The sequence below is a fragment of the Anomaloglossus baeobatrachus genome, chromosome 4 (genome assembly GCF_048569485.1).
Source record: "Anomaloglossus baeobatrachus isolate aAnoBae1 chromosome 4, aAnoBae1.hap1, whole genome shotgun sequence".
In the NCBI taxonomy this organism is placed as follows: domain Eukaryota; kingdom Metazoa; phylum Chordata; class Amphibia; order Anura; family Aromobatidae; genus Anomaloglossus; species Anomaloglossus baeobatrachus.
In genome coordinates, this window is record NC_134356.1 from 670699795 (window position 1) to 670715861 (window position 16067).

Below are 16067 nucleotides of genomic sequence, written 5' to 3' on the forward strand. Positions count from 1 at the left end.
GGAACCAATCTTAAATGAGAATTGACAAGCTTTTTTTATATTATGAGCAATATGTTGCCACCAACCACTCTAACTTGTCACGTGATGAGCCAGTAAATTACACCATTGCTTGGATTAGTTTTTGCCTGCATTACAATTAGTGATAGACTTAGCTGTCAATATTTACAGTTATATCGAATTCCAGTTGCCCAAAACTTCTTAAAAAACGCTTAGAAACTGAAATCTCTGGCCATACAATAGATTATATTTCTATTTTGCTTCAATTCGTTACTCTGTCATACTTTAAGGTTAACGACGATGTAACATGGCCACTCTCTTACTCTAACCAAGTTATTTCAAGTTTGTAAATTAATTTTACACATTGGATGGATAAAACCTACGGATGGTTTTCAAAAGTCACTGGATGTGAACAGAAAGCCAAAGGAATGGCAAGCATGGGGGTCGAACCCGCAACCTTGGCATTATTAGCACCACTCTCTAACTGATTGAGCTAACTGGCCACTTTTTCCCCATATCTACTCTCTTTTAATGAACTTACTCTAATTTTGAGCCAGCTACTGACCTCTCAAAGCTTGATCTGTCCACAGTGAAAGGACAAATACGTTGAAAGTTGACTAATTCTTAGAGAGCCCATCAAAAGCATAGGAACCAATCTTAAATGAGAATTGACAAGCTTTTTTTATATTATGAGCAATATGTTGCCACCAACCACTCTAACTTGTCACGTGATGAGCCAGTAAATTACGCCATTGCTTGGATTAGTTTTTGCCTGCATTACAATTAGTGATAGACTTAGCTGTCAATATTTACAGTTATATCGAATTCCAGTTGCCCAAAACTTCTTAAAAAACGCTTAGACACTGAAAATTCTGGCCATACAATAGATTATATTTCTATTTTGCTTCAAGTCGCTTGGATTAGTTTTGCCTGCATTACAATTAGTGATAGACTTAGCTGTCAATATTTACAGTTATATCGAATTCCAGTTGCCCAAAACTTTTTAAAAAACGCTTAGAAACTGAAATCTCTGGCCATACAATAGATTATATTTCTATTTTGCTTCAATTCGTTACTCTGTCATACTTTAAGGTTAACGACGATGAAACATGGCCACTCTCTTACTCTAACCAAGCTATTTCAAGTTTGTAAATTAATTTTACACATTGGATGGATAAAACCTACGGATCTTTTTCCAAAAGTCACTGGATGTAAACAGAAAGCCAAATGAATGGCCAGCACGGGGGTCGAACCCGCAACCTTGGCGCTATTAGCACCACGCTCTAACCGATTGAGCTAACCGGCCACTTTTACCCAATATCAACTCTCGTTTAATGAACTTGCTCTAATTTTGAGCTAGCTACTGACCTCTCAAAGCTTGATCTGTCCACAGTGAAAGGTAAAATACGTTGAAAGTTGACTAATTCTTAGAGAGCCCATCAAAAGCATAGGAACCAATCTTAAATGAGAATTGACAAGCTTTTTTATATTATGAGCAATATGTTGCCACCAACCACTCTAACTTGTCACGTGATGAGCCAGTAAATTACGCCATTGCTTGGATTAGTTTTTGCCTGCATTACAATTAGTGATACACTTAGCTGTCAATATTTACAGTTATATCTCTGGCCATACAATAAATTATATTTCTATTTTGCTTCAATTCGTTACTCTGTCATACTTTAAGGTTAAAGACGATGTAACATGGCCACTCTCTTACTCTAACCAAGTTATTTCAAGTTTGTAAATTAATTTTACACATTGGATGGATAAAACCTACGGATCTTTTTCCAAAAGTCACTGGATGTGAACAGAAAGCCAAAGGAATGGCCAGCACGGGGGTCGAACCCGCAACCTTGGCGTTATTAGCACCACGCTCTAACCGATTGAGCTAACCGGCCACTTTTGCCCAATATCTACTCTCTTTTAATGAACTTGCTCTAATTTTGAGCCAGCTACTGACCTCTCAAAGCTTGATCTGTCCACAGTGAAAGGTAAAATACGTTGAAAGTTGACTAATTCTTAGAGAGCCCATCAAAAGCATAGGAACCAATCTTAAATGAGAATTAACAAGCTTTTTTTATATTATGAGCAATATGTTGCCACCAACCACTCTAACTTGTCACGTGATGAGCCAGTAAATTGCGCCATTGCTTGGATTAGTTTTTGCCTGCATTACAATTAGTGATAGACTTAGCTGTCAATATTTACAGTTATATCGAATTCCAGTTGCCCAAAACTTCTTAAAAAACGCTTAGAAACTGAAATCTCTGGCCATACAATAGATTATATTTCTATTTTGCTTCAATTCGTTACTCTGTCATACTTTAAGGTTAACGACGATGTAACATGGCCACTCTCTTGCTCTAACCAAGTTATTTCAAGTTTGTAAATTAATTTTACACATTGGATGGATAAAACCTACGAATCTTTTTCCAATAGTCACTGGATGTGAACAGAATGCCAAAGGAATGGCCAGCACAGGGGTCGAACCCGCAACCTTGGCGTCATTAGCACCACGCTCTAACCGATTGAGCTAACCGACCACTTTTGCCCCATATCTACTCTCTTTTAATGAACTTGCTCTAATTTTGAGCCAGCTACTGACCTTTCAAAGCTTGATCTGTCCACAGTGAAAGGTAAAATACGTTGAAAGTTGACTAATTCTTAGAGAGCCCATCAAAAGCATAGGAACCAATCTTAAATGAGAATTGACAAGCTTTTTTTATATTATGAGCAATATGTTGCCACCAACCACTCTAACTTGTCACGTGATTAGCCAGTAAATTACGCCATTGCTTGGATTAGTTTTTGCCTGCATTACAATTAGTGATAGACTTAGCTGTCAATATTTACAGTTATATCGAATTCCAGTTGCCCAAAACGTCTTAAAAAATGCTTAGAAACTGAAATCTCTGGCCATAAAATAGATTATTTTTCTATTTTGCTTCAAGTCGCTTGGATTAGTTTTTGCCTGCATTACAATTAGTGATAGACTTAGCTGTCAATATTTATAGTTATATCGAATTCCAGTTGCCCAAAACTTCCTAAAAAACGCTTAGAAACTGAAATCTCTGGCCATACAATAGATTATATTTCTATTTTGCTTCAATTCGTTACTCTGTCATACTTTAAGGTTAACGACGATGTAACATGGCCACTCTCTTACTCTAACCAAGTTATTTGAAGTTTGTAAATTACTTTTACACATTGGATGGATAAAACCTACGAATCTTTTTCCAAAAGTCACTGGATGTGAACCGAAAGCCAAAGGAATGGCCAGCACGGGGGTCGAACCCGCAACCTTGGCGTTATTAGCACCACGCTCTAACCGATTGAGCTAACCGACCACTTTTGCCCCATATCTACTCTCTTTTAATGAACTTGCTCTAATTTTGAGCCAGCTACTGACCTCTCAAAGCTTGATCTGTCCACAGTGAAAGGTAAAATACGTTGAAAGTTGACTAATTCTTAGAGAGCCTATCAAAAGCATAGGAACCAATCTTAAATGAGAATTGACAAGCTTTTTTTATATTATGAGCAATATGTTCCCACCAACCACTCTAACTTGTCACGTGATGAGCCAGTAAATTACGCTATTGCTTGGATTAGTTTTTGCCTGCATTACAATTAATGATAGACTTAGCTGTCAATATTTACAGTTATATCGAATTCCAGTTGCCCAAAACTTCTTAAAAAACGCTTAGAAACTGAAATCTCTGGCCATACAATAGATTATATTTCTATTTTGCTTCAATTCGTTACTCTGTCATACTTTAAGGTTAACGACGATGTAACATGGCCACTCTCTTACTCTAACCAAGTTATTTCAAGTTTGTAAATTAATTTTACACATTGGATGGATAAAACCTACGGATCTTTTTCCAAAAGTTACTGGAAGTGAACAGAAAGCCAAAGGAATGGCCAGCACGGGGGTCGAACCCGCAACCTTGGCGTTATTAGCACCACGCTCTAACCAATTGAACTAACCGGCCACTTTTGCCCCTTATCTACTCTCTTTTAATGAACTTGCTCTAATTTTGAGCCAGCTACTGACCTCTCAAAGCTTGATCTGTCCACAGTGAAAGGTAAAATACGTTGAAAGTTGACTAATTCTTAGAGAGCCCATCAAAAGCATAGGAACCAATCTTAAATGAGAATTGACAAGCTTTTTTTATATTATGAGCAATATGTTGCAACCAACCACTCTAACTTGTCACGTGATGAGCCAGTAAATTACGCCATTGCTTGGATTAGTTTTTGCCTGCATTACAATTAGTGATAGACTTAGCTGTCAATATTTACAGTTATATCGAATTCCAGTTGCCCAAAACTTCTTAAAAAATGCTTAGAAACTGAAATCTCTGGCCATAAAATAGATTATTTTTCTATTTTGCTTCAAGTCGCTTGGATTAGTTTTTGCCTGCATTACAATTAGTGATAGACTTAGCTGTCAATATTTATAGTTATATCGAATTCCAGTTGCCCAAAACTTCTTAAAAAACGCTTAGAAACTGAAATCTCTGGCCATACAATAGATTATATTTCTATTTTGCTTCAATTCGTTACTCTGTCATACTTTAAGGTTAACGACGATGTAACATGGCCACTCTCTTGCTCTAACCAAGTTATTTCAAGTTTGTAAATTACTTTTACACATTGGATGGATAAAACCTACGAATCTTTTTCCAAAAGTCACTGGATGTGAACCGAAAGCCAAAGGAATGGCCAGCACTGTGGTCGAACCCGCAACCTTGGCGTTATTAGCACCACGCTCTAACCGATTGAGCTAACCGACCACTTTTGCCCCATATCTACTCTCTTTTAATGAACTTGCTCTAATTTTGAGCCAGCTACTGACCTCTCAAAGCTTGATCTGTCCACAGTGAAAGGTAAAATATTTTGAAAGTTGACTAATTCTTAGAGAGCCCATCAAAAGCATAGGAACCAATCTTAAATGAGAATTGACAAGCTTTTTTTATATTATGAGCAATATGTTGCCACCAACCACTCTAACTTGTCACGTGATGAGCCAGTAAATTACGCCATTGCTTGGATTAGTTTTTGCCTGCATTACAATTAGTGATAGACTTAGCTGTCAATATTTACAGTTATATTGAATTCCAGTTGCCCAAAACTTCTTAAAAAACGCTTAGAAACTGAAATCTCTGGCCATACAATAGATTATATTTCTATTTTGCTTCAATTCGTTACTCTGTCATACTTTAAGGTTAACGACGATGTAACATGGCCACTCTCTTACTCTAACCAAGTTATTTCAAGTTTGTAAATTAATTTTACACATTGGATGGATAAAACCTACGGATCTTTTTCCAAAAGTTACTGGATGTGAACAGAAAGCCAAAGGAATGGCCAGCACGGTGGTCGAACCCGCAACCTTGGCGTTATTAGCACCACGCTCTAACCGATTGAACTAACTGGCCACTTTTGCCCCTTATCTACTCTCTTTTAATGAACTTGCTCTAATTTTGAGCCAGCTACTGACCTCTCAAAGCTTGATCTGTCCACAGTGAAAGGTAAAATACGTTGAAAGTTGACTAATTCTTAGAGAGCCCATCAAAAGCATAGGAACCAATCTTAAATGAGAATTGACAAGCTTTTTTTATATTATGAGCAATATGTTGCAACCAAACACTCTAACTTGTCACGTGATGAGCCAGTAAATTACGCCATTGCTTGGATTAGTTTTTGCCTGCATTACAATTAGTGATAGACTTAGCTGTCAATATTTACAGTTATATCGAATTCCAGTTGCCCAAAACTTCTTAAAAAATGCTTAGAAACTGAAATCTCTGGCCATAAAATAGATTATTTTTCTATTTTGCTTCAAGTAGCTTGGATTAGTTTTGTCTGCATTACAATTAGTGATAGACTTAGCTGTCAATATTTACACTTATATCGAATTCCAGTTGCCCAAAACTTCTTAAAAAACGCTTAGAAACTGAAATCTCTGGCCATACAATAGATTATATTTCTATTTTGCTTCAATTCGTTACTCTGTCATACTTTAAGGTTAACGACGATGTAACATTGCCACTCTCTTACTCTAACCAAGTTATTTCAAGTTTGTAAATTAATTTTACACATTGGATGGATAAAACCTACGGATCTTTTTCCAAAAGTTACTGGATGTGAACAGAAAGCCAAAGGAATGGCCAGCACTGGGGTCGAACCCGCAACCTTGGCATTATTAGCACCACGCTCTAACCTATTGAACTAACCGGCCACTTTTGCACTTTATCTACTCTCTTTTAATGAACTTGCTCTAATTTTGAGCCAGCTACTGACCTCTTAAAGCTTGATCTGTCCACAGTGAAAGGTAAAATACGTTGAAAGTTGACTAATTCTTAGAGAGTCCATCAAAAGCATAGGAACCAATCTTAAATGAGAATTGACAAGCTTTTTTTATATTATGAGCAATATGTTGCAACCAACCACTCTAACTTGTCACGTGATGAGCCAGTAAATTACGCCATTGCTTGGATTAGTTTTTGCCTGCATTACAATTAGTGATAGACTTAGCTGTCAATATTTACAGTTATATCGAATTCCAGTTGCCCAAAACTTCTTAAAAAATGCTTAGAAACTGAAATCTCTGGCCATAAAATAGATTATTTTTCTATTTTGCTTCAAGTCGCTTGGATTAGTTTTGCCTGCATTACAATTAGTGATAGACTTAGCTGTCAATATTTACAGTTATATCGAATTCCAGTTTCCCAAAACTTCTTAAAAAACGCTTAGAAACTGAAATCTCTGGCCATACAATAGATTATATTTCTATTTTGCTTCAATTCGTTACTCTGTCATACTTTAAGGTTAACGACGATGTAACATGGCCACTCTCTTGCTCTAACCAAGTTATTTCAAGTTTGTAAATTACTTTTACACATTGGATGGATAAAACCTACGAATCTTTTTCCAAAAGTCACTGGATGTGAACCGAAAGCCAAAGGAATGGCCAGCACTGTGGTCGAACCCGCAACCTTGGCGTTATTAGCACCACACTCTAACCGATTGAGCTAACCGACAACTTTTGCCCCATATCTACTCTCTTTTAATGAACTTGCTCTAATTTTGAGCCAGCTACTGACCTCTCAAAGCTTGATCTGTCCACAGTGAAAGGTAAAATATTTTGAAAGTTGACTAATTCTTAGAGAGCCCATCAAAAGCATAGGAACCAATCTTAAATGAGAATTGACAAGCTTTTTTTATATTATGAGCAATATGTTGCAACCAACCACTCTAACTTGTCACGTGATGAGCCAGTAAATTACGCCATTGCTTGGATTAGTTTTTGCCTGCATTACAATTAGTGATAGACTTAGCTGTCAATATTTACAGTTATATCGAATTCCAGTTGCCCAAAACTTCTTAAAAAATGCTTAGAAACTGAAATCTCTGGCCATAAAATAGATTATTTTTCTATTTTGCTTCAGGTCGCTTGGATTAGTTTTGCCTGCATTACAATTAGTGATAGACTTAGCTGTCAATATTTACAGTTATATCGAATTCCAGTTGCCCAAAACTTCTTAAAAAACGCTTAGAAACTGAAATCTCTGGCCATACAATAGATTATATTTCTATTTTGCTTCAATTCGTTACTCTGTCATACTTTAAGGTTAACGACGATGTAACATGGCCACTCTCTTGCTCTAACCAAGTTATTTCAAGTTTGTAAATTAATTTTACACATTGGATGGATAAAACCTACGAATCTTTTTCCAAAAGTCACTGGATGTGAACAGAAAGCCAAAGGAATGGCCAGCACAGAGGTCGAACCCGCAACCCTGGCGTTATTAGCACCACGCTCTAACCGATTGAGCTAACTGACCACTTTTGCCCCATATCTACTCTCTTTTAATGAACTTGCTCTAATTTTGAGCCAGCTACTGACCTCTCAAAGCTTGATCTGTCCACAGTGAAAGGTAAAATACGTTGAAAGTTGACTAATTCTTAGAGAGCCTATCAAAATCATAGGAACCAATCTTAAATGAGAATTAACAAGCTTTTTTATATTATGAGCAATATGTTGCCACCAACCACTCTAACTTGTCACGTGATGAGCCAGTAAATTACGCCATTGCTTGGATTAGTTTTTGCCTGCATTACAATTAGTGATAGACTTAGCTGTCAATATTTACAGTTATATCGAATTCCAGTTGCCCAAAACTTCTTAAAAAACGCTTAGAAACTGAAATCTCTGGCCATACAATAGATTATATTTCTATTTTGCTTCAAGTCGCTTGGATTAGTTTTGCCTGCATTACAATTAGTGATAGACTTAGCTGTCAATAGTTACATTTATATCGAATTCCAGTTGCCCAAAACTTCTTAAAAAATGCTTAGAAACTGAAATCTCTGGCCATACAATAGATTATATTTCTATTTTACTTCAATTCGTTACTCTGTCATACTTTAAGGTTAACGACGATGTAACATGGCCACTCTCTTACTCTAACCAAGTTATTTCAAGTTTGTAAATTAATTTTACACATTGGATGGATAAAACCTACGGATCTTTTTCCAAAAGTCACTGGATGTGAACAGAAAGCCAAAGGAATGGCCAGCACGGGGGTCGAACCCACAACCTTGGCGTTATTAGCACCACGCTCTAACCGATTGAGCTAACCGGCCACTTTTGCCCCATTTCTACTCTCTTTTAATGAACTTGCTCTAATTTTGAGCCAGCTACTGACCTCTCAAAGCTTGATCTGTCCACAGTGAAAGGTAAAATATGTTGAAAGTTGACTAATTCTTAGAGAGCCCATTAAAATCATAGGAACCAATCTTAAATGAGAATTGACAAGCTTTTTTTATATTATGAGCAATATGTTGCCACCAACCACTCTAACTTGTCACGTGATGAGCCAGTAAATTACGCCATTGCTTGGATTAGTTTTTGCCTGCATTACAATTAGTGATAGACTTAGCTGTCAATATTTACAGTTATATCTCTGGCCATACAATAAATATATTTCTATTTTGCTTCAATTCGTTACTCTGTCATACTTTAAGGTTAACGACGATGTAACATGGCCACTCTCTTACTCTAACCAAGTTATTTCAAGTTTGTAAATTAATTTTACACATTGGATGGATAAAACCTACGGATCTTTTTCCAAAAGTCACTGGATGTGAACAGAAAGCCAAAGGAATGGCCAGCACGGGGGTCGAACCCGCAACCTTGGCGTTATTAGCACCACGCTCTAACCGATTGAGCTAACCAGCCACTTTTGCCCCATATCTACTCTCTTTTAATGAACTTGCTCTAATTTTGAGCCAGCTACTGACCTCTCAAAGCTTGATCTGTCCACAGTGAAAGGTAAAATACGTTGAAAGTTGACTAATTCTTAGAGAGCCCATCAAAAGCATAGGAACCAATCTTAAATGAGAATTGACAAGCTTTTTTTATATTATGAGCAATATGTTGCCACCAACCACTCTAACTTGTCACGTGATGAGCCAGTAAATTACGCCATTGCTTGGATTAGTTTTTGCCTGCATTACAATAAGTGATAGACTTAGCTGTCAATATTTACAGTTATATCGAGTTCCAGTTGCCCAAAACTTCTTAAAAAACGCTTAGAAACTGAAATCTCTGGCCATACAATAGATTATATTTCTATTTTGCTTCAAGTTGCTTGGATTAGTTTTGCCTGCATTACAATTAGTGATAGACTTAGCTGTCAATATTTACAGTTATATCGAATTCCAGTTGCCCAAAACTTCTTAAAAAACACTTAGAAACTGAAATCTCTGGCCATAAAATAGATTATTTTTCTATTTTGCTTCAAGTCGCTTGGATTAGTTTTGCCTGCATTACAATTAGTGATAGACTTAGCTGTCAACATTTACAGTTATATCGAATTCCAGTTGCCCAAAACTTCTTAAAAAATGCTTAGAAACTGAAATCTCTGGCCATACAATAGGTTATATTTCTATTTTGCTTCAATTCGTTACTCTGTCATACTTTAAGGTTAACGACGATGTAACATGGCCACTCTCTTACTCTAACCAAGTTATTTCAAGTTTGTAAATTAATTTTACACATTGGATGGATAAAACCTACGGATCTTTTTCCAAAAGTCACTGGATGTGAACAGAAAGCCAAAGGAATGGCCAGCACAGGGGTCGAACCCGCAACCTTGGCGTTATTAGCACCACGGTCTAACCGATTGAGCTAACCGGCCACTTTTGCCCCATATCTACTCTCTTTTAATGAACTTGCTCTAATTTTGAGCCAGCTACTGACCTCTCAAAGCTTGATCTGTCAAAAGTGAAAGGTAAAATACGTTGAAAGTTGACTAATTCTTAGAGAGCCCATCAAAAGCATAGGAACCAATCTTAAATGAGAATTGACAAGTTTTTTTTTATATTATGAGCAATATGTTGCAACCAACCACTCTAACTTGTCACGTGATGAGCCAGTAAATTACGCCATTGCTTGGATTAGTTTTTGCCTGCATTACAATTAGTGATAGACTTAGCTGTCAATATTTACAGTTATATCGAATTCCAGTTGCCCAAAACTTCTTAAAAAACGCTTAGAAACTGAAATCTCTGGCCATACAATAGATTATATTTCTATTTTACTTCAAGTTGCTTGGATTAGTTTTTCCTGCATTACAATTAGTGATAGACTTAGCTGTCAATATTTACAGTTATATCGAATTCCAGTTGCCCAAAACTTCTTAAAAACACTTAGAAACTGAAATCTCTGGCCAAAAAATAGATTATTTTTCTATTTTGCTTCAAGTCGCTTGGATTAGTTTTGCCTGCATTACAATTACTGATAGACTTAGCTGTCAATATTTACAGTTATATCGAATTCCAGTTGCCCAAAACTTCTTAAAAAACGCTTAGAAACTGAAATCTCTGGCCATACAATAGATTATATTTCTATTTTGCCTCAATTCGTTACTCTGTCATACTTTAACAATAACGACGATGTAACATGGCCACTCTCTTACTCTAACCAAGTTATTTCAAGTTTGTAAATTAGTTTTACACATTGGATGGATAAAACCTACGGATTTTTTTCCAAAAGTCACTGGATGTGAACAGAAAGCCAAAGGAATGGCCAGCACGGGGGTCGAACCCGCAACCTTGGCGTTATTAGCACCACGCTCTAACCGATTGAGCTAACCGGCCACTATTACCACATATCTACTCTCTTTTAATGAACTTGCTCTAATTTTGAGCCAGCTACTGACCTCTCAAAGCTTGATCTGTCCACAGTGAAAGGTAAAATACGTTGAAAGTTGACTAATTCTTAGAGAGCCCATCAAAAGCATAGGAACCAATCTTAAATGAGAATTGACAAGCTTTTTTTATATTATGAGCAATATGTTGCCACGAACCACTCTAACTTGTCACGTGATGAGCTAGTAAATTACGCCATTGCTTGGATTAGTTTTTGCCTGCATTACAATTAGTGATGGACTTAGTTGTCAATATTTACAGTTATATCGAATTCCAGTTGCCCAAAACTTCTTAAAAAACGCTTAGAAACTGAAATCTCTGGCCATACAATAGATTATATTTCTATTTTGCTTCAATTCGTTACTCTGTCATACTTTAAGGTTAACGACGATGTAACATGGCCACTCTCTTACTCTAACCAAGTTATTTCAAGTTTGTAAATTAATTTTACACATTGGATGGATGAAACCTACGGATCGTTTTCCAAAAGTCACTGGATGTGAACAGAAAGCCAAAGGAATGGCCAGCACAGGGGTCGAACCCGCAACCTTGGCGTTATTAGCACCACGGTCTAACCGATTGAGCTAACCGGCCACTTTTGCCCCAAATCTATTCTCTTTTAATGAACTTGCTCTAATTTTGAGCCAGCTACTGACCTCTCAAAGCTTGATCTGTCCACAGTGAAAGGTAAAATACGTTGAAAGTTGACTAATTCTTAGAGAGCCCATCAAAAGCATAGGAACCAATCTTAAATGAGAATTGACAAGTTTTTTTTATATTATGAGCAATATGTTGCAACCAACCACTCTATCTTGTCACGTGATGAGCCAGTAAATTACGCCATTGCTTGGATTAGTTTTTGCCTGCATTACAATTAGTGATAGACTTAGCTGTCAATATTTACAGTTATATCGAATTCCAGTGGCCCAAAACTTCTTAAAAAACGCTTAGAAACTGAAATCTCTGGCCATACAATAGATTATATTTCTATTTTGCTTCAAGTCGCTTGGATTAGTTTTGCCTGCATTACAATTAGTGATAGACTTAGCTGTCAATATTTACAGTTATATCGAATTCCAGTTGCCCAAAACTTCTTAAAAAACGCTTAGAAACTGAAATCTCTGGCCATACAATAGATTATATTTCTATTTTGCTTCAATTCGTTACTCTATCATACTTTAAGGTTAACGACAATGTAACATGGCCACTCTCTTACTCTAACCAAGTTATTTCAAGTTTGTAAATTAATTTTACACATTGGATGGATAAAACCTACGGATCTTTTTCCAAAAGTTACTGGATGTGAACAGAAAGCCAAAGGAATGGCCAGCACGGGGGTCGAACCCGCAACCTTGGCGTTATTAGCACCACGCTCTAACCGATTGAGCTAACCGGCCACATTTGCCCCATATCTACTCTCTTTTAATGAACTTGCTCTAATTTTGAGCCAGCTACTGACCTCTCAAAGCTTGATCTGTCCACAGTGAAAGGTAAAATACGTTGAAAGTTGACTAATTCTTAGAGAGCCCATCAAAAGCATAGGAACCAATCTTAAATGAGAATTGACAAGCTTTTTTTTATATTATGAGCAATATGTTGCCACCAACCACTCTAACTTGTCACGTGATGAGCCAGTAAATTACGCCATTGCTTGGATTAGTTTTTGCCTGCATTACAATTAGTGATAGACTTAGCTGTCAATATTTACAGTTACATCGAATTCCAGTTGCCCAAAACTTCTTAGAAAACGCTTAGAAACTGAAATCTCTGGCCATACAATAGATTATATTTCTATTTTGCTTCAATTCATTACTCTGTCACACTTTAAGGTTAACGACGATGTAACATGGCCACTCTCTTACTCTAACCAAGTTATTTCAAGTTTGTAAATTAATTTTACACATTGGATGGATAAAACCTACGGATCTTTTTCCAAAAGTCACTGGATGTGAACAGAAAGCCAAAGGAATGGCCAGCACGGGGGTCGAACCCGCAACCTTGGCGTTATTAGCACCACGCTCTAACCGATTGAGCTAACCAGCCACTTATACCCCATATCTACTCTCTTTTAATGAACTTGCTCTAATTTTGAGCCAGCTACTGACCTCTCAAAGCTTGATCTGTCCACAGTGAAAGGTAAAATACGTTGAAAGTTGACTAATTCTTAGAGAGCCCATCAAAAGCATAGGAACCAATCTTAAATGAGAATTGACAAGCTTTTTTTATATTATGAGCAATATGTTGCCACCAACCACTCTAACTTGTCACGTGATGAGCCAGTAAATTACGCCATTGCTTGGATTAGTTTTTGCCTTCATTACAATTAGTGATAGACTTAGCTGTCAATATTTACAGTTATATCGAATTCCAGTTGCCCAAAACTTCTTAAAAAACGCTTAGAAACTGAAATCTCTGGCCATACAATAGATTATATTTCTATTTTGCTTCAAGTTGCTTGGATTAGTTTTGCCTGCATTACAATTAGTGATAGACTTAGCTGTCAATATTTACAGTTATATCGAATTCCAGTTGCCCAAAACTTCTTAAAAAACACTTAGAAACTGAAATCTCTGGCCATAAAATAGATTATTTTTCTATTTTGCTTCAAGTCGCTTGGATTAGTTTTGCCTGCATTACAATTAGTGATAGACTTAGCTGTCAACATTTACAGTTATATCGAATTCCAGTTGCCCAAAACTTCTTAAAAAATGCTTAGAAACTGAAATCTCTGGCCATACAATAGGTTATATTTCTATTTTGCTTCAATTCCTTACTCTGTCATACTTTAAGGTTAACGACGATGTAACATGGCCACTCTCTTACTCTAACCAAGTTATTTCAAGTTTGTAAATTAATTTTACACATTGGATGGATAAAACCTACGGATCTTTTTCCAAAAGTCACTGGATGTGAACAGAAAGCCAAAGGAATGGCCAGCACAGGGGTCGAACCCGCAACCTTGGCGTTATTAGCACCACGGTCTAACCGATGGAGCTAACCGGCCACTTTTGCCCCATATCTACTCTCTTTTAATGAACTTGCTCTAATTTTGAGCCAGCTACTGACCTCTCAAAGCTTGATCTGTCAAAAGTGAAAGGTAAAATACGTTGAAAGTTGACTAATTCTTAGAGAGCCCATCAAAAGCATAGGAACCAATCTTAAATGAGAATTGACAAGTTTTTTTTTATATTATGAGCAATATGTTGCAACCAACCACTCTAACTTGTCACGTGATGAGCCAGTAAATTACGCCATTGCTTGGATTAGTTTTTGCCTGCATTACAATTAGTGATAGACTTAGCTGTCAATATTTACAGTTATATCGAATTCCAGTTGCCCAAAACTTCTTAAAAAACGCTTAGAAACTGAAATCTCTGGCCATACAATAGATTATATTTCTATTTTACTTCAAGTTGCTTGGATTAGTTTTTCCTGCATTACAATTAGTGATAGACTTAGCTGTCAATATTTACAGTTATATCGAATTCCAGTTGCCCAAAACTTCTTAAAAACACTTAGAAACTGAAATCTCTGGCCAAAAAATAGATTATTTTTCTATTTTGCTTCAAGTCGCTTGGATTAGTTTTGCCTGCATTACAATTACTGATAGACTTAGCTGTCAATATTTACAGTTATATCGAATTCCAGTTGCCCAAAACTTCTTAAAAAACGCTTAGAAACTGAAATCTCTGGCCATACAATAGATTATATTTCTATTTTGCCTCAATTCGTTACTCTGTCATACTTTAACAATAACGACGATGTAACATGGCCACTCTCTTACTCTAACCAAGTTATTTCAAGTTTGTAAATTAATTTTACACATTGGATGGATAAAACCTACGGATCTTTTTCCAAAAGTCACTGGATGTGAACAGAAAGCCAAAGGAATGGCCAGCACGGGGGTCGAACCCGCAACCTTGGCGTTATTAGCACCACGCTCTAACCGATTGAGCTAACCGGCCACTATTACCACATATCTACTCTCTTTTAATGAACTTGCTCTAATTTTGAGCCAGCTACTGACCTCTCAAAGCTTGATCTGTCCACAGTGAAAGGTAAAATACGTTGAAAGTTGACTAATTCTTAGAGAGCCCATCAAAAGCATAGGAACCAATCTTAAATGAGAATTGACAAGCTTTTTTTATATTATGAGCAATATGTTGCCACGAACCACTCTAACTTGTCACGTGATGAGCTAGTAAATTACGCCATTGCTTGGATTAGTTATTGCCTGCATTACAATTAGTGATGGACTTAGTTGTCAATATTTACAGTTATATCGAATTCCAGTTGCCCAAAACTTCTTAAAAAACGCTTAGAAACTGAAATCTCTGGCCATACAATAGATTATATTTCTATTTTGCTTCAATTCGTTACTCTGTCATACTTTAAGGTTAACGACGATGTAACATGGCCACTCTCTTACTCTAACCAAGTTATTTCAAGTTTGTAAATTAATTTTACACATTGGATGGATAAAACCTACGGATCGTTTTCCAAAAGTCACTGGATGTGAACAGAAAGCCAAAGGAATGGCCAGCACAGGGGTCGAACCCGCAACCTTGGCATTATTAGCACCGCGGTCTAACCGATTGAGCTAACCGGCCACTTTTGCCCCAAATCTATTCTCTTTTAATGAACTTGCTCTAATTTTGAGCCAGCTACTGACCTCTCAAAGCTTGATCTGTCCACAGTGAAAGGTAAAATACGTTGAAAGTTGGCTAATTCTTAGAGAGCCCATCAAAAGCATAGGAACCAATCTTAAATGAGAATTGACAAGTTTTTTTTATATTATGAGCAATATGTTGCAACCAACCACTCTAACTTGTCACGTGATGAGCCAG

General features: G+C 36.8%; 9 non-coding genes across 9 annotated transcripts; all 9 read right to left on the reverse strand.

The window, feature by feature from the left end:
* Positions 1-1824: 1824 nt before the first annotated feature.
* TRNAI-AAU (transfer RNA isoleucine (anticodon AAU)) lies at positions 1825-1898 on the reverse strand. Its single transcript has one exon. It is a non-coding gene; the product is annotated as a tRNA-Ile (tRNA).
* Positions 1899-3273: 1375 nt separating this feature from the next.
* TRNAI-AAU (transfer RNA isoleucine (anticodon AAU)) lies at positions 3274-3347 on the reverse strand. Its single transcript has one exon. It is a non-coding gene; the product is annotated as a tRNA-Ile (tRNA).
* Positions 3348-3918: 571 nt separating this feature from the next.
* On the reverse strand, positions 3919-3992 carry TRNAI-AAU (transfer RNA isoleucine (anticodon AAU)). Its single transcript has one exon. It is a non-coding gene; the product is annotated as a tRNA-Ile (tRNA).
* Positions 3993-8578: 4586 nt separating this feature from the next.
* TRNAI-AAU (transfer RNA isoleucine (anticodon AAU)) lies at positions 8579-8652 on the reverse strand. The gene has a single exon. It is a non-coding gene; the product is annotated as a tRNA-Ile (tRNA).
* Positions 8653-9173: 521 nt separating this feature from the next.
* Positions 9174-9247, reverse strand: TRNAI-AAU (transfer RNA isoleucine (anticodon AAU)). The gene has a single exon. It is a non-coding gene; the product is annotated as a tRNA-Ile (tRNA).
* Positions 9248-11095: 1848 nt separating this feature from the next.
* Positions 11096-11169, reverse strand: TRNAI-AAU (transfer RNA isoleucine (anticodon AAU)). Its single transcript has one exon. It is a non-coding gene; the product is annotated as a tRNA-Ile (tRNA).
* Positions 11170-12543: 1374 nt separating this feature from the next.
* TRNAI-AAU (transfer RNA isoleucine (anticodon AAU)) lies at positions 12544-12617 on the reverse strand. Its single transcript has one exon. It is a non-coding gene; the product is annotated as a tRNA-Ile (tRNA).
* A 572-nt stretch (positions 12618-13189) lies between these two features.
* On the reverse strand, positions 13190-13263 carry TRNAI-AAU (transfer RNA isoleucine (anticodon AAU)). Its single transcript has one exon. It is a non-coding gene; the product is annotated as a tRNA-Ile (tRNA).
* Positions 13264-15111: 1848 nt separating this feature from the next.
* On the reverse strand, positions 15112-15185 carry TRNAI-AAU (transfer RNA isoleucine (anticodon AAU)). Its single transcript has one exon. It is a non-coding gene; the product is annotated as a tRNA-Ile (tRNA).
* Between the last annotated feature and the right edge of the window lie 882 nt (positions 15186-16067).